Source organism: Lissotriton helveticus, chromosome 2_2, assembly GCF_964261635.1.
Source record: "Lissotriton helveticus chromosome 2_2, aLisHel1.1, whole genome shotgun sequence".
NCBI classification, from domain to species: domain Eukaryota; kingdom Metazoa; phylum Chordata; class Amphibia; order Caudata; family Salamandridae; genus Lissotriton; species Lissotriton helveticus.
Window position 1 is genome coordinate 44,150,242 of NC_136060.1, and position 24,774 is coordinate 44,175,015.

Genomic DNA, 24,774 nt, shown 5'->3' on the forward strand with positions numbered 1-24,774 from the left:
TCGGTCTCACAGGATAAGCTTTGTCTGCTATGCTGCAAAGTTAAATCTGCAAACCCCTTTAAGTCAGACCAGTTCATGAACTCACTGCCTGTGCTCTTGTCACCCCTGTGCCAGGTGATTAATACCTCTCTCTCCACTGCTGTGGTTCCTAGGCTGTGGAAGCAGGCAATGGTGGTCCCACTACTTAAAAACCCTTTACTGGACCCAGCCAAATTGGAAAACTTCCGTCCAATTTCTCTCTTCCCTTGGGCGGCCAAGATCGCAGAGGCACATATTAATTCCATTCTATTGGCATTCTTGGATAATCATGGTGTCCTGGATTTCTCTCAGAATGGCTTCCGCCCAGGTCACACCACGGAGACAGCCCTATATGCTGTGACCGAACATCTGCGGTCCACTCTTGATGCTGAGAACACCGCGGCAATGATACTATTAGATCTTAGTGCTGCGTTCGATACCGTCTCCCACCAGATTTTACTATGCCAGTTCACTCTACCTGGGGTAAATAAGGCAGAGGTCATGTGTCTGAAAAGGGTCCAAAATGCGGCCGCCAGAGCCCTGCTTGGGCTCCCCCGAAGCTGGCCGACAACCGGTGCTATTCGACAATTACATTGGCTGCCTATGGCTAAAGGCATCGAATTCAATGCCCTTTGCTCGGCCTTTAAAATTCTGATGCACTCTTCCCCGGGTATTTGGCCAATCTGTTGGTGCCTTATACACCCTTGCGTCATCTGCGCTCCTTGGGGCAATGCCTGGTTACCGTCCCTCGGGTCAAATGTACACATGCAGGTGGAAGGTCATTTCGTAACCTAGCGGCCAAACTCTGGAATTCCCTCCCCTCCCAGATCCGCTGTCTGAACAACCGTCTGATGTTTTGGAAGGATATCAAAACCTATCTCTTCCCCCCGGTTTAGGCCTTAGTTTCGATGTATTGCTGCTGTCAGCGCCGAGACGCCTCTTTGCTGAGGCAGCTGTTGCACTATACAAGTCGGGTTAACATAACATGTTAACTTAGAAACATTACATATGCGTTGTAATTACTGTTTTTTGGAATCCCTGTACTTTTATCCTAGGGGCAGGATTTTCACTACTCTAGCACTACTCTAGCATTTTCGGGAATTAAGGGAGACTATTAGTTATTTAAGCAGGTCAAATCTTTTTATAAGCCGTTGAGCCCCCCCTTCAATCCTAACTGGATGCTTTGATTGGTACTAAATATGTTTGTGGGGTAGTCTCATGAACATCGGAAAGGATAGAATTGTGGTTTTAATCGGGGTCCGACAGCAGTGCTAGGTTTTGTCATAGGCACTTCGCTTCTGTAGCTAAGGGTCCGGTTGCTGTGCGGCCCCTTCCAATAGTTATTTTCTCAGAAGGGGTTACATCTTTGGATGCTACAGTTAGTTGCGCTTGTCATGCCCTCTGTAACTTATCATCGCTATAGGTGGGTGGAACATGTGGGAAGAGGAGGTTACTGCAGCTGGAGTTGCTAACGTCTGCCTTGTGCTGTGAGCACGTTTTGAGGCATGTGTACCTCTTTGTTCCCGACACATGGTGTATAAGTTGGGGGTGGCTCTCCCACGTGTCCTCCAAGTACCTGACGTTGGCTGATCTTGACCCCACCTTTGAATTTGGAACCTTCTCTTTGGGCGTTTTTTCTGTAGTCTTGGGCATTTCACTTATTTAGCATGATATATTTCTTCCCGAGTTAAATGGGGGAGAGAGTTACAGGCTGTTACGTGGCTCCATTTTCTCCCAGCTATGCCACATCATGATATCCGAGGTCGGGCCACCAGTTTGCCCTGGATGGAGCCTGCAAAGTTGGTGCACCGTTCAGTCCCTATGATCGGTATGGAGCTGAGTGCACCCCATGCCCTACTCTCCTCTGGAGCTGGAGTGGAGATTTGGGATCCTAGGAACTCCTCTCCCTTGGAACACACCTCACTAACTCTAAGCACTTTGGGGGTTTTTAACTTGAGGTAATTTTTAAAACTTGGATTTTAACTGTGATTTTATTTTGACAATATACCTTTAAGGCTCTACCTCGCGCCAAATCCCCAGTCCACCGCGGATGTTCCGTTTGTGTGGAAGGAGGCGGCTAAAGGAGGAGGGGCTCAGGCAGGCAGGCAGAAGTAGCTGTAGCTACTTAAATTGCATGGAAGCGCGGAAGCGCAGTGATAAGTGAGTCTCAGAGAAGAATTTGAACTATAGTACTCTGCAATTTTTTTTTTTAACTTGGGGGCAATTTTTAAAACTTGGATTTTAACTGATATTTTTTCTTGGCAATAGTGCACTGCACCTTTAAGGCTCCACTTCGCGCCAAATCCCTGGTCCACTGAGGAAGCTCCGTTTGTGTGGAGGGAGGTGGCTGGAGGAGGTGGGGCTCTGGCTGGCAGGCCGAAGTAGCTCTGGCTACTTATATCTCATGGAAGAGTGGACGCGCAGCGATTAATGAGTCTCAGAGAAAAAACTTAAACTATAGCACTCAGCACTTTGGGGGGTTTTAACTTGGGGGCAATTTTTAAAACTTGGATTTTAACTGAGATTTTTTTGGGCAATAGTGCACTATACCTTTAAGGCTCCACATCGCGCCAAATCCCTGGTTCCCGGCGGATGCTCACTTTGTGTGGAGGGAGGCGGCTAAAGAATGTGAACTATAGCGCTCTGCACTTTGGGTGAGATTTTTTAACACTTGGATTTTAAATGTGATTTTTTTGGCAATAGCACACTATACCTTTAAGGCTCCACCTCGCGCCAAATCTCCGGTCCACCGAAGAAGCTCCGTTTGTGTGGAGGGAGGCGGATGGAGGAGGCGGGCTGAGTCTGGCTGGTGGAAGTAGCTGTAGCTACTTATATCGCATGGAAGCGCAGATGCCCAGTGATAGGTGAGTCTCAGAGAAGAATTTGAACTATAGCACTCAGCACTTTGGGGGGTTTTAACTTGTCAATTTTAAAAATTTGGATTTTAACTGTGATTTTATTTTGGCAATAGCGCACTATACCTTTAAGGCGCCACCTCGCGCCAAATCCCCTGTCCACTGCGGAAGATCCGTTTGTGTGGAGGGAGGCGGCGAGAAGAGGCGGGGCTCAGGCAGGCAGGTGAAAGTAGCCATAGCTACCTAAATCACATGGAAACACGAACGCACAGCGATAAGTGAGTCTCAGATAAGACCGCAAACAGACCGCAAACAGATGCCTGCATCCTTTGCACCCGGCCCCTGGCCCAGCCTTGCACTCGTACTTTGACGCCATTCCCTGGAGGGACTTTAAATCTAGCACGGCGGTCCGGCAGGACGGGAGACCGCAAACAGACGCCTGCATCCTTTGCGCCCAGCCTTGCACTCGTACTTTGACGCCAGTCCCTGGAGGGACTTTAAATCCAGTGTGGCAGTCCGGCAGGGCGGGAGACCGCAAACAGATGCCTGCATCCTTTACACCCGGCCCCTGGCCCACCCTTGCACTCCTACTTTGACGCCAGTTCCTGGAGGGACTTTAAATCCAGCGCGGCGGTCCCGCAGGGCGGGAGACCGCAAACAGACGCCTGCATCCTTTGCACCCGGCCCCTGGCCCAGCCTTGCACTCCCACTTTGATGCCAGTCCCTGAAGGGACTTTAAATCCAGCGCGGCGGTCCCGCAGGGCAGGAGAACGCAAACAGACGCCTGCATCCTTTGCACCCGGCCCCTGGCCCAGCCTTGCACTCCCACTTTGATGCCAGTCCCTGAAGGGACTTTAAATCCAGCGCGGCGGTCCGGCAGGGCGGGAGAACGCAAACAGATGCCTGCATCCTTTGCACCCGGCCCCTGGCCCAGCCTTGCACTCATACTTTGACGCCAGTCCCTGGAGGGACTTTAAACCCAGCACGGTGGTCCCGCAGGTTGGAGGGACTTTAAATCTAGCACTGCGGTCCCGCAGGGCGGGAGACCGCAAATAGATGCCTGCATCCTTTGCACCCAGCTCCTGGCCCAGCCTTGCACTCGCACTTTGAGGCCAGTGCCTGGAGGGAGTTTAAATCCAGCGCGGCGGTCCCCTCAGCGTGGGATGCACACGGGCGTGCCCGGGCTCAGACCGGGTCCAGACCGGGCCAAGACCGGGTCAAAACGGGCCTTCCTTAGCCCGTCATAGCCAGGAATAGTCTGGGCTGGGCCACGGCTTTTGATTCAACATCTTAAGGTACTGTGGTAGAGGGTAAAAAATGTTTTTATTTATTGACATTGAGACTTTCTATCTCCGCCACTTTCACGGATTGATAGGACAGTAGCATATTCAGCGTGGACTTCTCTCGGTTGACGAAGGTTGTATTGTGTCAATTTGGGTTAACTGTGCTGGGTTGTTATATAAATTTTTATTTGAAATGGGGAAAAGAAAGGCACCAGCTGTTTAAATGAAGAACAATAAGCAGCCCAATACAGAGACGCACTTACGTCAATCATTACTTAATTATCTAACGGGGGCTATGGGAGCCATTGAACAACAGATTTTGACTGTAGAGAAGTCACTGAGCTCGGGTAACCCAGACCCTGGTGTTAATATGGCAGGGGACAATACCCCACAGGGGTGTCTTGATCCATCGACTGAAAGACCTCAGTCAAGCACTAATGGCTGTATTGTAGATACATCAAGACATATATCAGGAAGTGACCAAGATCAGCCGTGCCAACCACCCTCTAAGCGACCAAGAAAATCCGTCACGCTTCCTAAATATTGGGCTCACCATCGGTGATACCCCTTTCAAAAACACGAAAAAAGGCCTCTAATAAGGGCATGTCACAAGTGTCACAAAAACTAGAGGGCAGGGAAAAATCCACAGGTACTCCTAACACAGGTACACAAAATGAGGTGATTAAGATAAAAGCTAAATTGGACTCCCTGGACACTTTCCTTAGAGTTACATTGGATAATTTATCTGATAGAATTGGAAAATTGGAAGAGGGGTTACTTAATTGTTTATGTAAAGTACAGAAACCAATACAGGAGCTATTAGATGTGCACATGAGTAGTCAAGCACAACCTGTTAACAGCGAGAGCTACCAAACTACCGACCCTGTACCTATTAGCAATAAAGAACAGAGCAGTGTACTATACCGAAGAGTTGAGAAATTTCCTATTTACAACCATGAGGCCCACTCCAACACGCCCTCCTTAGTACCGTGTACATCTACTTATCCCCCAAATCTCAATCTTAACACCACCAGCACTCTGAATGGAAATGAAGGCGACCAACATAAGTTCCGTCTGGACTTACCGCCTGCTGCCACCCCTTATGTAATGGTGTTAATTAATGTCCCGAGAGTACAGATGGGGAGCATGGAAACATGGGAGACCCTAAGAAATAGATCGCTACACTGAATATGTACTAGGACAGGACTAACAGCGAGACTATATGAAGAATTTAAGATGGCTAGAAGGGTATCGTGGGTTGGAAAAGGTCGGAAGAACTTGAGTGGGGACTGCGTGGTACTGACATTCAGAACTCCACAATTAGTGCAACTTATTTTAAATAGAGCCGGGACTCATTCAATCACTACACAGGGTGTCAATTTAGTATCACTAGGTTATTTTTATCACCCAATGAGTAATAATAATTTTACTAATTCGTAGGAACCACTCATTTCTGGCTTTATGAATACGTTTAATGTGCCTGTCCAAAATCGGTCTGAGAAATTCTCTAACCTTGACTTAGTTGACTGACTACAAAAGGGGGAACATCAGTATATAGTTACACCCAGCATCAAGGGCCCCATGCTCAACTCGGGACATCTGGTATCGACATCTACCAATAAAATAACTGTCAAACTCGACTTTAATGAGAAGGAAAGCATGGGGTCAGTTTATGACATGTTGGGCAATAATACATCAGTATCAACTTCACCTCTACCTCAACAAACTAGTTCAATTCAACCTCATGCGGGTAATGCGGGGATTAACGAAAATGATAAAGAACTGGAGGATAAGTGTCAACTCCTGTTCTGGAATGTTGTCGGTTTAAAATCTAAGGAGTCTAATACCTTATGGATTGAGTTTGTTAGGAACTCAATATTGTTAATGTACAAGAAACCTGGGCGATAGACCCTATACATATAAGTGGCTATAAAACATTCCACACCCCAGCTATTGCAACAGTATCTGGCAGAGCTAAGGAGGGGCTGTGCACGTATGTTTCAAACTATTTTATTGGAGGGAAAATTGAATTTACCGCCATTGAACCCTACTATCATATAGTTATCTTACATGTGGATAGCAATCTTTGTTTGGCGGTATTGAACTTCTACAATATTGTGACACCTGATCTGATTAAAGAAACATTGAAATCCCTGAGCTATTATTTACATACCTTACATACTCACTTAAATAAAGAGGTATTTGTGATATGGGGTGGGGATTTTAACTCCCCCATTTGTAAACATATTGATAAAAATGTCCGTGGCCTTACCTATGAGAACGGAGATAGCTTTGTTCATTTTCCGCACACAATATACGGTGACACTTTGAACGATATAATGTTCACGTTTGACTTAGGATTAGTCAATAGTCTATTTTCAACCATTATTCCATTTTCCCCTACTTTTAATGCTCGTGGTATATTTTCTACTATAGATTTTATTTTGTCTTCATGTAGATATTCTTCGTGTATTAAAATTTTCAAGACACACAAGTTTGCCTTAAGCGATCACTTCCCTCTAAGTGTAGATGTGACAGTGCTTAAACAGAGCACTGATGCTAGAACAATATCCATTGATAATGTTGATAATATTGTCATGAGTAGGCAAAATGGATATGCACTAAAATGGGCTACAGTAGACACTAAGGAACTTATCTCAAAAATTGTTTTTAACTGTAAAAGCAGCATCCTGTCGTGTTTTGATGAAAACACACCTAGTCAAGAGATTAGGGAAAACTTTTTAGCTATCTCAAATTTTATAAAGAAATGATTTTTGTTGAAACTAAAAGGAAAGCTACTGATAACCAAGGTTGGTTTGATACCGAATGTACAAAGGCATATTCCAATCTTAAAAATTGTATACATGCCACAGTAAAAATATCGACCATATTAGGGAGGCAAGACGAAATTATAAAGCTGTTCTTAAATGTAGAAAGACTATTTTAAAACAGGAAACATGGCGTGCTTTACATGATGCTGCTGAAAGTCATGATTTCTCTTCCTTCTGGAAAGCAGTAAATGCCCCTTTTTTAGCTAATAAGGAGATGACCTTCATGGAGATTGCCATCTCAAAATCAGAATGGATAAAACATTATTCAAATTTGTATAATAATCCGACTTTTGATGTGTATGGCAGTATACTGAACACGGAGGCTACAGTACAAGAACTAAGAATGGATTTTACACTCATTGAGATTACTGCAGAAATTAATACAAGCTTGGGTGGCAAGGCCCCAGGGCCAGATGGCATTACTGTGGACCTTTTTAAATCTAACATAGTACTATGGGGTCCGCTTTTAACTGAGGTTTTTAATGCATGTAATGAGAGTGGCTTTTTACCAACTTGGTACGAATCAACGATTGTGCCAATTTTTTAAAAGGGAGCTAGGACCAATCCGGCTTACTATCGCCCGATTTCATTGCTAGATTCTACAGCTAAGATTATTGGGCGGGTTTTATTAGATAGAATGCAGGCCTGGGCAGAAGAACAAGACGTTATTAGCGATTTACAATACGGATTTCGCAAGGGTCTGGGTACAAAGGCAAAAAAAGGGTAGACTATATATGACCTTTGTGGACTTAATGGCAGCTTTCGACTGCGTCATCCACGATAAGCTGTGGTCGATTTTAGAAGGGTTAGGCGTGGGCCTCCTAATAATTGCATTTTTAGGGGAGCTTTATTCTGGGGCTAAGGCTAAGGTCAGATATGGGCGAGGTGGAGAATGCCAAGTCACTTTAGAATTGGGAGAGGGGTGCGGCAAGGCTGCGTCCTTGCCCCATTCCTCTTCACATTATATATAAATAATTTAGAATCTACTTTAGGTAAAGAGTGCAGGGATCTACCAAAGGCAGCAAAGCAACCTATCCCTGCACTCTTGTATGCAGATGATGTTGTTTTAATGGCCCTTACACCGCTCGGACTCCAAAAGGTTGTTATCTCTTTCTCTAGCTTTATGTCGACTGGGACTTACAATAAATTGTTCCAAAACATTTACAAGGAATTGCGGGGTTGGGACGAACAAGAGGGTTAAAACTCTATATATAGATGGAAGACCGATAGAGTGCACTAAAAGATTCTCATACCTAGGGATACTATTTCACAGGACAGGACTATGGTTTGAGGCGGTCAAAACTAGAAACCTGCTGTTTGTCAAGGCGTTAAGGGCCCTATCAAATTTTAGTCGTAAATTAGGAAAGCGCCCCCTGGCATAACTTCTATATATTTACAAGGCCAAGGACCATATGTAGGTAAATATATTTTACGGATTCCAAAATACCGAATTTTACCGATTCGGTATTCAGGATTCGGTAAAGGAGATGTAGGAAAAAATTCTGTAACATTTAAGGAATCGGAAAAATTCGGAAAATGTGTACCGAATCGGTATTTACCGAAAAGGTAAATACCGATTCGTACCGAATCGGAGTTTCAAAAATCAAGCAATTGAGGATTCAACCAATCCTGTGCATCCACCCCACCCCACAACCAGGAAGTAGCCACACCCATGCAGGTGCAGACAATCAGAACCGTCTGAAGAGCTGGGAGCAACTGAGTCACTGGCTGAACATTGCTGAGGAAAACTGCAGGATGGCTTCCAATGAATCAGAGAGGGAAGGAGCGGAAAGGAAAAGGAAAATGAAGTTTAGTGCAAGTGAGCTTCAGGTCCTTGTGGAGGAGGTGGTGAAACGTAGATAAACAAAAAGAGAGAGGCCAAATCAGTCTCAAAAATGCCACTAGATTGGAGCGAGATACATAAGGATCACACACTCACTTAGGGTGAAAAGGAAAGCCCTCACACACCGACCTAGTCAGTGTCATGCTTCATCATCGGGCCCCACCAAAGAGGCCGAGTGCCTCTTTGGTGTGCTACAACGCCAGAAAGACTGCGGAGCTGGTTGTGTGAAGGAGGACGTGTTGTGAGGGTGAGTTAAATTAAAAGTGTCTAAACGAGTATCAAAAAAATTGTTTTTATTAAATGATCCCTAAGACACGAATTAACAGGTATTATGTGACTAAATTTGGTTGCCAAGGATTAGGAATGGTAAAATTCAGAGAAATACAGTAGATAAATTAGTCAGTCAACATGTTTCTGCCATTTTGGAGGCTTAGAAGAAGTTTGACTTTGAGAAAGTGTACCCATATTCTGCGGCTACCTTTACCCCCCAAGCACGAAATGAGAGTAAATCCGATTACACGGATGATGACTCTTCAAATAGCAGTGGGTCTAGCAATAACTCATTCAAACAGACAAAGAAAAGAGGTAACCGCGGGAATAGGAATAACAGGGGCAGACAAGGGAACCAGGACAACCAGCGCCAATGGTATCCCCCCCAAATGGGAATGGGTCCGCACCCTTATGCCTTCCAACAGCCACAATTTCCATTCATGGGATGGAACCCTGGCTTTATGCCCCCAGTACAATTCCAGAACCAATACAGACAGCCTTTTTTAGAGAACGGCCGGAGGGGCAGAGGCAAAAGAAGAGGCAACAGCAGAGTGACCTGGGAAGAGGAGGATCCAGTAGCGAATCACACCCGCAGCAACCAACAGCCAGGAACGAGCGGGATTTGAGTTTGGTGACGAACTTATCGGATAGGTCCCTAACAACCACTGAAATCCAAGTACTGGAGAAAGGCTTAGGTTTTGTCCCGTTGGCAAGGCCGGACAAATTCAAGTTACATTGTGAACTTGCAAGCTTTTTTCGCAAATTAAAACTCAAGGCATTCTTTGAAGGTAAGACAGACCCAAATGAGGCTGTCAGGAAAGGAGACACGGGACTCAGACTAAGTTCCACTTTCACCCCTCCTAACCACACTGTCCCGGCGGCTATCTCCGCCTTTGAGCATGCCGTATCTAAGGATCTGGAGACACACAACACTCCTAAGACCTTTGGTAACTTTAGCACAGCCGAACATCAAGCGTTACGGACGTTACAGAATGATACCTCTATAACCATAAAACCGGCAGACAAGGGCGGAGGTATAGTTATCCAGAATACCAGAGACTACGAAAAAACCTGTAATGACCTGCTGGGGGACACCAGAAACTACACCCCACTTACTAGTGATCCTACATCAGATCTCACCAAAAGGATTACAAACCTGGTCCGCCATGCTGAGGAATGCGGACATCTGTCTAAAAACGAAGCAGACTTCCTAAACAATCCAAGCAAGGTGATTCCATACTTTTACACCCTGCCCAAGATGCACAAGAATCGATTGCCGCCACCAGGACGCCCCATCGTGTCAGGGATCAGTTCGCTTCTGGAGCCCCTGTCACAATTTTGTGACTACTTTTTGAAACCTCTAGTACAATCCACTCCCACGTACCTCAAAGACACCAAGAGCCTCTTAAAACTTTTATCAGAAATCACGTTCACTGAGAATTCAGTTACCCTAGTGACCCTCGATGTAGAAAGCCTTTACACGAGTATTCCACAGGACGATACCATCAATGTCCTGAGGAAATCTCTAGATTCCATCGAATGGAACTATCAGACACCAAAAACCTTCATCATTGAATGTGCCACCATAGCCCTCAAAGAGAATTTTTTCTCTTTCAAAGACAGGCTGTACCTACAATGCTCTGGGACCTCGATGGGCAGTGTCTTTGCTCCCAGCGTGGCAGGATTATACGTTGCGGATTTTGAGGCCAAATTCATATTACCCCCCACTGCAGCGTTTTCCACTCACATGCTTCTTTGGAAGCGTTATATTGATGACATTCTGCTTCTCTGGACAGGGAGTGATGGCGAACTGGACACATTCCTGATCTGGATCAACACGCTAGATCATAACCTGAGATCCACAAACAACACTAGCAAAACAGACATTGTCTTCCTTGATGTGGTCATCTCTGCTGTTGGTACTGGGCTCACGACTAAGACCCACCATAAGCCTACAGCCAAAAACAATCTTCTTGATTTTAGAAGTTTTCATCCTCGCCCTCTCAAAGAGAATCTCCCTTATGGGCAATATCTGAGACTTAGAAGAAACTGTAGTGCCCTTTCTGATTTCAAGGACCAGTCAACCATTCTTACAGAGAAATTGAAAGACAGGGGTTACCCAGCTCCAATTTTGAATAAGGGTCTAAAAAGAGCGAGAAACCAACCTAGAGAGGCACTCTTGGCTGAAAAAGAAAAGAACCCGGATTCAATCCCACTGACGTGTGTAACAACATACAATAGTCTGTCCCATGTGATGAAAAAGACAATTAACAAACATTGGAATATCATCACATCCTGTAAAGAAAACTGGGAGAAACCACTTTTTTCTTTCAAAAAAGGTCGAAGCTTAAAAGATGCTCTAGTCCACACCAGGCCAAAAGAGAAACTTACCATCAATGCGCCATCTATAACCGCAGCGTGGGGCCTACCAAAAATTATTGGGCACTACCCTTGTTCGGACTGCGCGGTCTGCCACTTGACAGAAGCAACTAAAACCTTAGCATTGGAACCAGGAAAGGTCTGGGTACAGAGAGAACACACTAACTGTAACACAACGAATGTCGTGTATATGATCACCTGCACTTGCCAGCTTCGTTACATTGGCATGACTACTCGCAGGGTGAAACAGCGTATATGCGAACACCGAAGCAATATAAGGTGTAAGAAACTAACCACCAAGCTGAGCCGCCATTTCCTAGACAGCAATCACACACCCAATGATATGAGGTGGACTGTAATTGAAGCACTCCAAGGGACCACCAATATCACAAGCAGACTCTTTGAAAAAGAACAACGCTGGGTGTATCGTCTGGGGACTAATACCACCGGCCTTAACGATGATATCCCATGGAACACTGTATTATCCTGAGTGTCAATATGATAATCTGATCCATCACTCTGCATTTTCTTGACAAGGACAACTCTAAGCCAATTGCCTGTTCTGTGCTATTTGTCTTTTTGCTGTGTGTCTCTCTCTCCTCCCCCCATCCTAGGAGTTATTATTTTTATTGTTTTTGCCATATGCCTTTGATGTGCATAGAATCTTATCACACTAATTCTACAGCACAGTATTATTGTTATTGTAGTGCACAGCTAGGGCGCTATCTACTGACCTCATTAGTCGCCCTCTTTCCCAATTTCTTAATACTGGCTAAATACTGCATTGCTTATTATTTAGTGATATTGAACATCTAGCGCCTGTATTCTAAAGAGTACTGCCCCATAAAAACACGGTGTAATCAATTGCCCCACCGACCCGGGCCGGTGCGTGTCAAGCCTCCTATGCAGGCGGGGGGCGGGCGCGTTCCTGGCCTCTCTTTGGCCTGACACGCCCACCAGGAAGGACGCGACGCCCTGCTCGGGACCGGTGCGTGTCAGGCTTCCTTGCGGCGGGGGGCGGGCGCGCTCCTGGCCTCTTCCTGGCCGGACACGCCCACCAGGAAGAACGCAACGCCCTGCTCCCTTGCTCTTATACTCACTCACCGGCCCCGCTCTCCATCGACGGGGTCCGGTTACGAGGGAGATCCTAGGTGTCTAAGCGGGCTGTGAGCAACGAGGGCGTGAGTGTTCCTGAACCACAACGCTGATCGGCTTGGAAACAGAGCTAAGTACTGCCCGTATATCGGGACCGAATGGCTAATACCTCTTTTTCATTTATAGGATGTGCCAATTTCGCTCCAACCCCCCTCCCGAGACCCATGGTGCAAGTAGCGCCAAATTTTAAAGTGAGATTTATGTATGTTATTACCAAACTAGGGGGTCACCGACCTTTTGGTCCATTGATCCCTTCAGAAGGAGTACATAGAGTGTGTTTTTAACCCATTTTCTTCCTAATTAAGTGTATTTTAAAACACCCTTATCACCCCACGTCCCAGAGTTACCGATATCATCCCTTCAGGGTTATGTGGATGGTGTTAAACCTACATGTTACTTTGGGCACACGAATTTTGCCACACCATAAGGAGCACGACAACCAAACGCAAGGGCATTTATTAATTATTGTGTGTTTGTGTTTGTATGTGTACTTTCACTTTACAGGTGCAGAAACACTCCCGAATTTGGAGTTTTTTTTTTGGGATTGAGCATTTGCTCTCCCTTTTTTATGCACTTTTTCACCTACCTCTTTTCACTTTCACGTCCCTTGGTTAGGGTGGACGATTAGAAAGTCCATACCGCCGGGGTATAGTCCTGATGAATGCCTTGGTAAATTTAAGCCTCCAAAATGGCAGAAACATGTTGACTGACTAATTTATCTACTGTATTTATCTGAATTTTACCATTCCTAATCCTTGGCAACCAAATTCAGACACATAATACCTGTTAAATCGTGTCTTAGGGATCATTTAATAAAAATATATATATATTTTTTTATACTCGTTTAGACACTTTTAATTTAACTCACCCTCACAACACGTCCTCCTTCACACAACCAGCTCCGCAGTCTTTCTGGCGTTGTAGCACACCAAAGAGGCACTCGGCCTCTTTGGTGGGGCCCGATGATGAAGCATGACACTGACTAGGTCGGTGTGTGAGGGCTTTCCTTTTCACCCTAAGTGAGTGTGTGATCCTTAGTTATCTCGCTCCAATCTAGTGGCATTTTTTAGACTGATTTGGCCTCTCTCTTTTTGTTTATCTACATTGAACCGGGGATTGAGAGAAGCCTTCTTGACTCTCCCTACCTCTCCCATTGTTGTTTTTTGGAGGTGGTGAAACACCACGCACAGCTTTTTGGCAAGCAGTCCCTGCAGGTAGCAGAGGCTGTGAAAAGGAAGATCTGGCTGGCAATCCAGGCAAAGGTGAATGCCATTGGGGTGAGCCCACGGGACATAGAAGACCTCAAGAAAAGGTGGTATGACCTTCGGATCATCACCAAGAAGAAGCTGGCTGCACAGAGGAAAGAGGCCAATGTCACGGGGGAGGAAGGAGCAGGGCACCTGCCCTCACTGACCTGGAGCAGCTGGTTGAGTTAACCCTGGAGCCCGAGAGTGTGTCTGGAATCGGGAAGCAGACATCTCAGCCAGAGGTGCCACATAACAAGGTAAGAAGCATGCACAGCAATCCCCCCTTCCTTATTCCCATGCCCCAATGTGGCTGTGTGACTCACACTCCAGTACAGGTTTTATTATACACCAGCAATGCATTATGGTAGATGGAGCCAGTGAAACACCCATCATGACAGTCATCACACTAAACAACAAGGCATGTCACACACATCAGTCAGAAGCAGTAGAGGACATTGAGACAGCGTGACAGGATTGTAATTTAATATTGAAATGCAGGGCTGCAGGATCACTGAGCTAATGTCCATATCTGTCCACAGGAGAGTCATCGCGCAGGACAGCGCAGGAGCAGGAGGGAAGGGCACCTCGTAAGGGAAGAACAGAGGATGCCAGCACAAGTGCGGGTCACAGCACTCCAACACCACTGGCACCAACACCACAGGCAGCTGCACCACCAGAGCAAGCCGCAACAGCAGAGCCAGCATCGACACTGCTGATTGACTCACCACCACAGCAAGCCTCACAAGAACTCTCAGCCTCACCAGCAGCAACAGCACCTGTAGTGGTAAGGCTCAGGAGGCATGCTGTTGCCACTCTCCATGTCCTCTGAGGACACAAGGGAGGGTGACACACCAACTGCTCCACTGGAGGAAACAAATGCTGGACTGCAGTCCACCTCCGAGGGTGCGCACACAGGTGCGAGACGCCGCAGAGCCCGGGAGCACAGCACAACTCTGCAGGGTGATGGGGTCTTCGGAGGGCTGGAGGCCAGTATGGTCAAGGTGCAGCACCTGCAGGGGAAGGCGATACAGTGAGTTCAAAGACAAATGCGGCACCTAAACCAGAACATGGTTAATATTGACAGGGGCATCAGCTCTATGGCGGAGGGCATCAAGGAGTTGACTGGGTGCATGTTGCACATATCCCAGTCTTTGTTGGTGCTTTGTGACAAACTGGACGAGGACAGGGCAAGAATGCGCAGGTAGAGGCAGTACATGGAGCAGCACACCAGGGCAGTGAACCGCCTGGCAACTGCCACTTCCCTGCTCTTCAGGCGCTCCGTGGCAATGCAGGAGGGGCTTGTGCACTGCTGCACTGATGTCACCAGGGGGATGGGGAAGCTGACCACCTAGTCAGCCATGCTGGTGCACTAGGTGTGGGGGAGAGTGATGAGACCTCCAGCAGGAGCAGCATTACCCCCCTGTCCCATACACCCGGAGGAGCAGCAGGCGGCATGCTGCGCTCCCTGGCTCAGCAGACAGTGAGGAAGGCTAGCTGCAGGCATCCAGCACTGTTGTGCTTGGGTGCAGACGTTAATGCTGCCCACACATTTCTGAAGATATTTAGGGTGAAGTAACCCATTACTACCTATTAAGGTTGTCACCATTTGGACTGGCATGGTGTGCCATTTGTTCATTGTCGTAGTGCCCAGTTATTAAACTACGTCATGTACATGCAGCGCCTGGCTGTGTCTCCTTACTTAGAAATAGTTGTGTGTGATCTATGCACGTCTCTGTCTCACATCTGTTGCTGGCGCCACTCCTGCTGTGTTTGGCTGAGGCTGTGCATCTTCATCATCATTATCATCAATATCTGGTAATTCTACTGCTGTTCCTTTCCTAGTGGCAAGGTTGTGCACCATTGCGCAGGTTGCAATGATTTTACAGCAGATGAGGGGTGAGTACTGACGTGCACCTCCGCTTTTGTGGAGGCAGCGGAACCTGCTTTTTAACAGCCCAAAGGTGCGCTCCACGACGTTGCGTGTAGATTTGTGTGCCACGTTGTAACGTCTCTCACTCGGGGTTGATGGGTTCAGGTAGGGAGTGAGGATGAATGAGCGGACGGCATATGCGCTGTTGCTTATGTGGAAAAGAGAGAGCCATTACTCACATGCACAACAACACCTACATCTGCAATATCTATCTGGCTGTGTCACAGTGTTTTACCTAGCAGGTATCCTTCTCCGAATTTCCCCGGTGTCAGGCGTGTGTAGATCCCACTGTTCTGGAAGATGTAGGAGTCGTGGGTGCTTCCTGGGAATTTGGCCACGATGCCTGTGATTATGTTGGCATCACAGATTACCTGCACATTTATTGAGTTTGTGGACTTTCTGTTCCTGTAGATATACTCAGTGGCTGCAGGTGGGCAGATTGGGATGTGTGTGCCATCAATGCAGCCGATTACATGTGGGAACTGTGCTATTTGGTAAAAGTCAGTCTCGGTCTTCAGCAGTTCCGCATGTGTGTCAGGGAAGCTGATGTAATGTTATGTTATGAAATATTTTATAACGCGCTCTGTTACTCGCGAGTATCCTGGCGCGGAGCGTGGAATGGAGTGCGGTGAGCAGAAAGGGGGACTGTCTCTTGGGCCTCTCTTGGCATTTGGCATTTGGTAAAAGTCAGTCCCGGTCTTCAGCAGTTCCGCATGTGTGTCAGGGAAGCTGATGTAATGATGCATTCTCTGCATCATGGCCTCCAGGAACTTCCTGAAGAAACGGGACAGGCAGCTCTGGGACATCCCACCTATCGCAGCTTTCATCCCCTGGTAACTGCCAGATGCAAGCAGGTGTAGGCTTCAGAGCGCCTGCACATGTGGTGGTATGGCGTGCGCCCTTGGCGTTGGGTGCTCCAGGTGTGGGTGCAGGTCCCTTATCAGGTCCAGGATGGTGTGGGGGTGTAGCCTGTACCTTTCATTGATCTCTGCCCCAGTAAGTTGGAAAAGTGTGATCCGCTGTCTGTACTAGACTTGCTCATCCCGTCTCCAGTTCCTCTCTCCTGCTGCCTGTAGCCATAGCTGCCTTGCTATCACATAAAAAGCTGCCATTCTGATCACACTGTTGCATTTTGGGGCCTGTTTTATGGCCTGCACCTGGTTACTAACTGCTTTCAATCCATGGTAATTACCGACTCTTAAGTACCGAATTTCATGAAATTCGGTATTTTCAAAGTTACCTACATCTCTATTCTCATTTTTACCGATTCTTATTTACCGATTTGGTAAATAAGGATTCGGTAAATACCTATTTGGTAATTTAGAATTCGGTAATGATGAATCGGTATTTACCGATTCATATTTATAGAATCCTTACTTTTGGCCTCCTACATCTCAAATGCCTAAATACCGGTCGGTAACTGCAAATTTACTGAATTTCGGCCGTTGTCGACCAGTATTTATCTACCTACATATGGCCCCAAATGTGTGTCCATAGCTACTTACGGAGCTGGCATATGGGGCTATGCAGTCATAAATTCACTGCAGATCGCGGAAATTACTTTCCTTAAGTTCCTTCTGGCCTTACCACAAAGCACCTTAAATTACATTTGCCACCTGGAACCAGGCACCCCATACTTGGAAGACACTATTAAGACACAGCCTGTCTTTCTTTGGCACAGAATTTGGTTGTCAGATGAACCTGGTTATAATTGCTATATATTGGCAGATGCCTTGAAGTCTGATGGTGTCAAATATATTAGATGGTTAGAGTATGTGAAAATGATCCTTACAGATATAGGACACCCAGAATATTTCACAGAGCCGTCTTCGATGTGCAGGGTATCTAGTAAAGAACTTAAAGCCAGCTGTATGGGTCTTCTGGGCGAAACTAGAGCAACCAATGAAATGAGAAAGCCAACGGCACAAGCCCACCACTTAAATCTGCTGACTCCAACAATCCAGCCGTACATATTTTTAACAGATCAAGATTTTGATCGTTTTTTGTTGACTCGTTTCAGATTGAACAGTTTTCCTGTAGTCACCGACTGGTCTAGAGATTTGTGTAAGTGTCCGTGTGATGACATATCACCACAATCAACTATTCATATCATGTTTTTTTGTAAGTATTACGTTGCATTAAGAAAGAGATGGATTGTACCTGTTTTAAAGCGTTTTGGTCTTAAATGCTGTCGACCAGCATTTTTAGCATTGCAATTTTTAGAAAATGAATTTGTAATTGCATCTGTTATTGTGTTTCTTAAAAATGTTTTTAGTTGTCGGAAATCCATGATCATGTGATATGTATATATTTATTTTACTGGTCAAGAAACTAGATATAATCTGTATTTTATTGTGCTTTTATGGGTATTGTTTACTATAACCGAATATAGAAATTTGAATAGAGTCTCAGATAAGAATTTGAACTTTAGCACTCTGCACTTTGGGGGTTTTTAACACGGGGCAATTTTTACTGTGATTTTATTTTGGCAATAGTGCACTGTACCTTTAAGGCTCCACCCCGAGCCAAATCCCCGGTCCACCGCGGAAGCTCCTTTTGTGTGATGGGAGGCGGCTAGACGAGGCAGGGCTCAGGCAGGCAGGCAAAAATAGCCATAGCTATTTAAATTGCAAGGAAGCGTGGATGCGCAGTGATAACTGAGTCTCATTGAAGAATTTGAACTTTAGCACTCTGCAATTTGGGGGGTTTAACCCCTTTGCTGCGGCGGCAATTCCGCTCCGTCACGAGCCTCGGGTGCGCTGTGCTGATGACGGAGCGGTTCCATCATGGCCCCGCCCGCTCATCAGAACGTCCAGCGCAGGCGCGTAATCCGTGCCGCGCAGGTGCGCCGAGCAGGCCGTGACAGAACTGCTCCGTCATCAGCACAGCGCATCCATGGCTTGTGACGGAGTGGTTCCGTCACCAGCATGGGAGGGGTTAAACTTGGGGTGATTTTTAACACTTGGATTTTAACTGTGATTTTATTTTGGCAATAGCGCACTGTACCTTATTGTTGCCAAATCCCTGGTCCACTGCGGAAGCTCCGTTTGTGTGGAGGCAGGCAGCTAGAGGAGGCGGGGCTCAGACAGGTAGGAGTAAGTAGCCGCAGCTACTTAAATTGCATGAAAGCGCAAACGTGCCGGGGGCACGCCAAAGGCAAGCCCGTCTGCGCCCGTCCACGCCTGGCTGGGACCAGACCCCTGCCCAACGGGCTATAGAAAACCAAAGGTACTCAGCCAATCAAAAATATAGACTACGAATCCCAGACAGAGATAGATGTACACATTCAATCAGCTTTACAAATGGCCCTACACCCCAGGCCCACTGTTCCCTTGACCATGCGAATATTATACTAATACATTCCACAACAGAATGGCAGAGTGAACACAAAATGTTCTTCCTCAATTGTAGGTCCCTCTCGAAACATGTGGGGGAAATCAATATTTTATTGCGGGAGGAACAGCCGGAAGTTCTATTTTTAACAGAAACCTGGCTTCCCAAAGACTCAGAACCGAATGTTAATCCCAGGCTACCACATCTTGAGAAGAGATAGGTAGCTGAAAAAAGGAGGAAGTATTGCCATAATTCTAAAAGACCACAAGAAGGGGGCGTATAGAGACGGGTATTATAGCAGACTGCGAAAGTATGAAATGCCTAAAGACCTGGCTTTTCTCTCAGGCTTACTAGAGGCCGTGTTTCTGGTGGTCATAATGGTCTCCACTTGGCAGCCTGGACTTTCTGTCTGTTTGTTACCACGCCTTGATGCCCTTTGGGGCTAAGTTTGCGCATTATAAAACGCCTTTCATTCATTCATTTATTTTCAATCTAAGGGCCGGACTGGGAACCAAAACAGCCCTGGCAATCTGACAAAGTGCACGGCCGGTCCCTCCCCCGGGGGGTTGTGGGTGACGCCGAGCTCTTTGCCAGGGCCAGTTTGTGGCCGATTTTGTTAGAGGGCTGATTTTGCAGCTATGCAAAGTATAAGGACAGACAAATGGGACCAGGAAATAGATCCCCCAAAGTGGCATTATTCCCTGTCTGGATGATCTTCCACATTTGGACTTTGCACATTATCACAGCTCTTTGCGTAGGTCAAATTGGGTTCCCCTTCATAAACTTCGCAAAGTAGAAGAAACTATTCTCCTGGTTCTGCTGGAGGTACTACATTCTTCGCTATCCAGTGGCCAGGTAACCCTGGCATGGAAACATGCTATGATAAGATCTCTCTTGAAAAAGCACAACCTTGACCCAGAGGTATTGAGGAACTATCGCCTGGTCTCCCTGCTTCCCAAGACCAGCAAAATACTTGAGAAATATGTAAATAAACTCCTCTCAGAACACCTAGAGAATCTCTCCCTTTTGCATACCCACCTAGACAGGCTTCCGACCTAATCATGGGACAGAGACAGCCTTGCTTGCAGTAGTGGAAGAATACAGGGAAATCCTTGCTCAGTGAGGGACAGTGGCAGTCATCCAACTTGACCTGAGCTCCGCATTTGATGCGGTCCATTATAACATCTTATTTGACATGGTCAGATTGGTGAGAGTGCAACACAAAAAGATGATGGATGGAATGTTGAACATTGTCAAAAATTCTCCCCCTGTCACAGATCTGGGTTTAATCCATCATTATTTTGCTCACCACGCCACCCCAGTTCAGACATAGCCATATACAATTCAGTCTTGACCCTGTGCCTCATAGGAACAGTTCAGAGGGAACTGCAAGGCAATTTCTTCCCTGGACCGGAATCAAGCATCCTAGGACCGGTTTCGGGCTTTCAGCCCTCATCAGCCAGGATAGCTTGACTCCAGTGGCGTAGTGAGCACGGGACCCACTTCTGGGCATACCCTTCCCACTTAGGGTGAAACTGCAACATAAAAAGATGATGGACGGAATGTTGAACATTGTCAAACATTCACCCCAGTCACAGATCTGGGTTTAATCCATTGTTATTTTGCTCACCACGCCACCCCAGTTCAGACATAGCCATATGCAAATCAGTCTTGACCCTGTGCCTCATGGGAACAGTCCGGACTGAACTGCCAGGCCATGTCTTCCCTGGACCGGAATCAAGCATCTTAGGACCGGTTTCAGGCTTTCAGCACTCATCAGCCTGGATAGCTTGACTCCAGTGGCGTAGCGAGCACTGGACCCACGTCTGGGCATACCCTTCCCACTTAGGGTGAAAATGCAACACAAAAAGATGATGGACGGAATGTTGAACATTTTCAAACATTCACCCCTCAGTCACAGATCTGGGTTTAATCCATCGTTATTTTGCTCACCACGCCACCCCAGTTCAGACATAGCCATTTGCAAATCAGTCTTGACCCTGTGCCTCATGGGAACAGTCCAGCATTAACTACCAGGTCATGTCTTCCCTGGATCGGAATCAAGCATCATAGGACCGGTTTGGGGCTTTCAGCCCTCATCAGCTAGGATAGCTTGACTCCAGTGTTTTAGTGAGCACGGGACCCACATCTGGGCATACCCTTCCCACTTAGGGTGAAAATGAAACACAAAAAGGTGGTAGTCTCAGGCAAGGCCTTGACATCGATTAAATCCTTCCTGAAAGACAGAGTATTTCAGGTGTTTTAGGGGAATTACTTCTCCAAATGTCTGCCACTCGTGTGTGGAGTCCCCCAGGGCTCATCCTTAAGCCTCACCCTTTTTAATATTTATCTCAAACCTCTGGCCAAATTAGTCGTACCTTATGGGATTCAAATCCACCAACCCCCAAAGGTCAGATCAAAATGTGGGCGTTTGGCTAGATAAACCTCTTAATTATATAAGCCAAGCAATCAAGTTAGCCGCATCCTGTTTTAGCATTATTAAAATGCTGCGGGAAATCCTCCCACTGCTCCCGGTTCCGGCATGAAGAGTTATTGTACAGGCGTTGGTGCTCTTGCGATTAGATTATGGGAAGTCTCTTAACCTGGGCACCACAAAGGCCACGATATGGAAACTACAGGTGGTACAGAATTGTGCGACTAGGCTGCTATATCACACCCCCTATCGGAAGTCAGTTAACCGGTCCTAAAAAAACTTCACTGGCTGCCAATAAACAAATGGATCAAGTTCAAAGCTCTGTGCATAGTGCATAAAACACTGCTGGGGACAGGTCCCAAGATAAACCACTCTCTTATGGCCTTCTACAACTCAACAAGATGTCTCTGGTCAGCCAGTCAGTTTCTGGCAGTGATACCAAAAATTAAGAGTACGATCAAGCGGTCGCACATTTTCTCACAACGCTGCCAAACTATGGAATACCTTTCCCATCCAGCTATCTGCAACTATTCACCATCTTTCCTTCCGGAGGCAGCTGAAGACTTGGCTCTTCTAGAGTCTACCTTAATAAGTTCATCTTCTTCGGTCTCTCCTTGTCACTGATAGCGCGGGGATGCATAAGGGTAGCCAGGTGCTAAGGTGGTAATAATAATACTGGTGAGCCTGCTCACCCTAGCTTGTTGCCGGGGTTTCTACGGTTGTGTGTTGCCTAATGACCTGGTACATCACTTGCTGAACTTTGGATGGATGTGGCAAGGCGACCGGACTTCGGAAATCAAAAAAACAGGAGATGAAGGTTAGCTTTGCTAGTATTCACCTGGTGACTTCAAAACATAAACCCTTGGACTTTTGACAAAAACAATTTCAAAGGTCTGCTGGGTGATGATGAAAAACCTGGACTGCCTCTGCAAATTCAGGATGCCTGGTCACCCTGGTGACTCTCCCAAAAGGAGGCTTGAGCTCGATATCATACTGAGGCCTCACCACTTACTTGCTCCTTGTGTGTGTGCACTGGAGTCTTTTAGGATTTGCCCAACCCAGGCGCAGGAGAATCTTGGTTCCCATCACCGAGGACAGCTTCATTTTAGAACTGAAAGTGGGCGTCCATTGGTACAGAGGCTTCTTACTTTTAGGGGTGCTATTGGGACTACACGTCATGAAGGAAACATTGTCCCTAGACATGGTGCTCGAGAATGGGGACATTTTGATTTGGTCATCAGAAAGCGTCCCATTTGACTTTGGAGGTGCTGGGTGTCTATTTATAAACAGTTCTTGTTCATGCCCCATATCAGACTGCCTTCCCCTGGGGCATTGGCCAGCCAACCCCACCCTGGGGGACCAGCAGCAGGGTGGGGCCCCCTGAGACCACCGTTTGGTGATAAACTTGATGTGGGCCCCCGGTCAACACAGAGCTCACCACTCTGGATTTCTGAATGCAAGTACAATAAAAATGTTGAACTCCCACTGTTGTCTTTTAGTCTCTTGTTTTTTGATCTGGTACTAGTTTGGAGGGAGAGGGTGAGTGGGTATCAGTTACTACTTACTGGGTTTTGAGTCATTGGGGTAATTCTTACTTGTGCTGAATGATTTTCATTTTTACTGTACATTTTGGTTCTGTGGTTGCATGAAGATGCTACTTCCCCACACTGTCACACTTCCCTGCAGATGTTGTGGCCCTGACCCTTTTACATTATATTCCCTGTCTGTGGCTGCTGATGCCATCTGCTCACCCAATGCCTGAATTCCTGATTTGGCTATGTGCCGACTGGAGGACTTTCCTGTGACTGGCACTGGGTGCATTCTGATTTACCTATGCTTGATGCTGAGGGGGGCAATTATGGTGTTTTGTGGTAGCTGGCCCTGGTTTATTGGTCTCTGCTGTTTTTGCTGCCTGTGATATGTCTTTAACCTGCCTCTCTCTGCCCAGTACCCTGACCTGTGACAGTAGTAGTACTCCCTAGAGTGTGGTTGCTGCCAACCTCCTTGGTCTCTATTGCCATAGGCTGTTTGGAAACCTCTGGTGTTTTGCAGTTGAACCCCTTTGAGACTGGTGCAATTTGCACATTTGCAGCCTTCGCTGCCATCTCGAGGGCAGTCTTTTTCAATTTGTGTTGAACCAGTTTTGCGGCATCTCTTTGGGCCTGCTCTTGTTTTCTTTCCATCCTTTTCTTGCTTCTTTTTGTGATAGTGGAGGATGTGAGCCTATATCTCTCTCCAGGGTTTAGTATCCAACCCCACTATGCTCTCCAACCCTCCATGTATCTTAGTGGATAGCCCCTTTTTAAGAATGTTGTAGGAGAATGTGACTTGTGGGCCTGTATTGGTCCATGGCTGTACTATCTCTTGTCTCCATCATTCCCTCATTCTAATCAGGCACTCGTTTATGCTTTCCTCTGGCCTCATTGTTTCAGCCATCAGTCCCACTACATCTGGGTGATAAGGGTGGTCAATAATCGGCCCAATCATGCTAGGTCTCTGTTAGCATTATTGATGGAATGCTGGCTTGGGCGAACCATGAGTTTGTCTGCTCCCCGATTAAGCTGTTCAACAGACTCTTAATGTTACCAATTGCTGGCTTAATACCTGCGGTCTTCTTCTCGAAACATGTAATCCATTTCCCTGCCCCATCCAGCAATGGTGGTAACTTTGTTCTCAGTCCCACTTTGTTCATCTGGGCCCACGGCACGTCTATGACCCCGCCACATCCTCCTTTAGTAGTGGGAACATTCTTGACCTGGATGGCCCTGCTGGTTTATTCTCTGCACAGTGTTACCATCTTGTGAGACACTGCTGCTTGTTGAGGAAGTTCCAGTTGGTATTTCCTCCTCCATGCCTGATGCAATCCTCATCTACTACCAGTCATATTGGTCCCTCTTCTCAGTGCAGTCAGCTAAAAGGTTGCAAAATAGATAGCCAACATTGTTGCCTACTTCTATTATTTCCCTGGGCACTTGTGTGGATAAGGGATTGTACTCGTTGCTGCTCTTCATGTGTGCACGTAAAGGTGCCATCTTGTTTTTTCTGTGTCAAGGGTATGTGAGTAACAGATTGCCTTGATCCCTGATTTCTTGATCAGCCTTTCTTCTTTGATAAGCGGATTGTGTGCCTATGAGCCCTGGTAGTAGCCTTTCATCTACCTCTGTTTTGTCCCAGCGCTGCCCTCTATACTTATCTC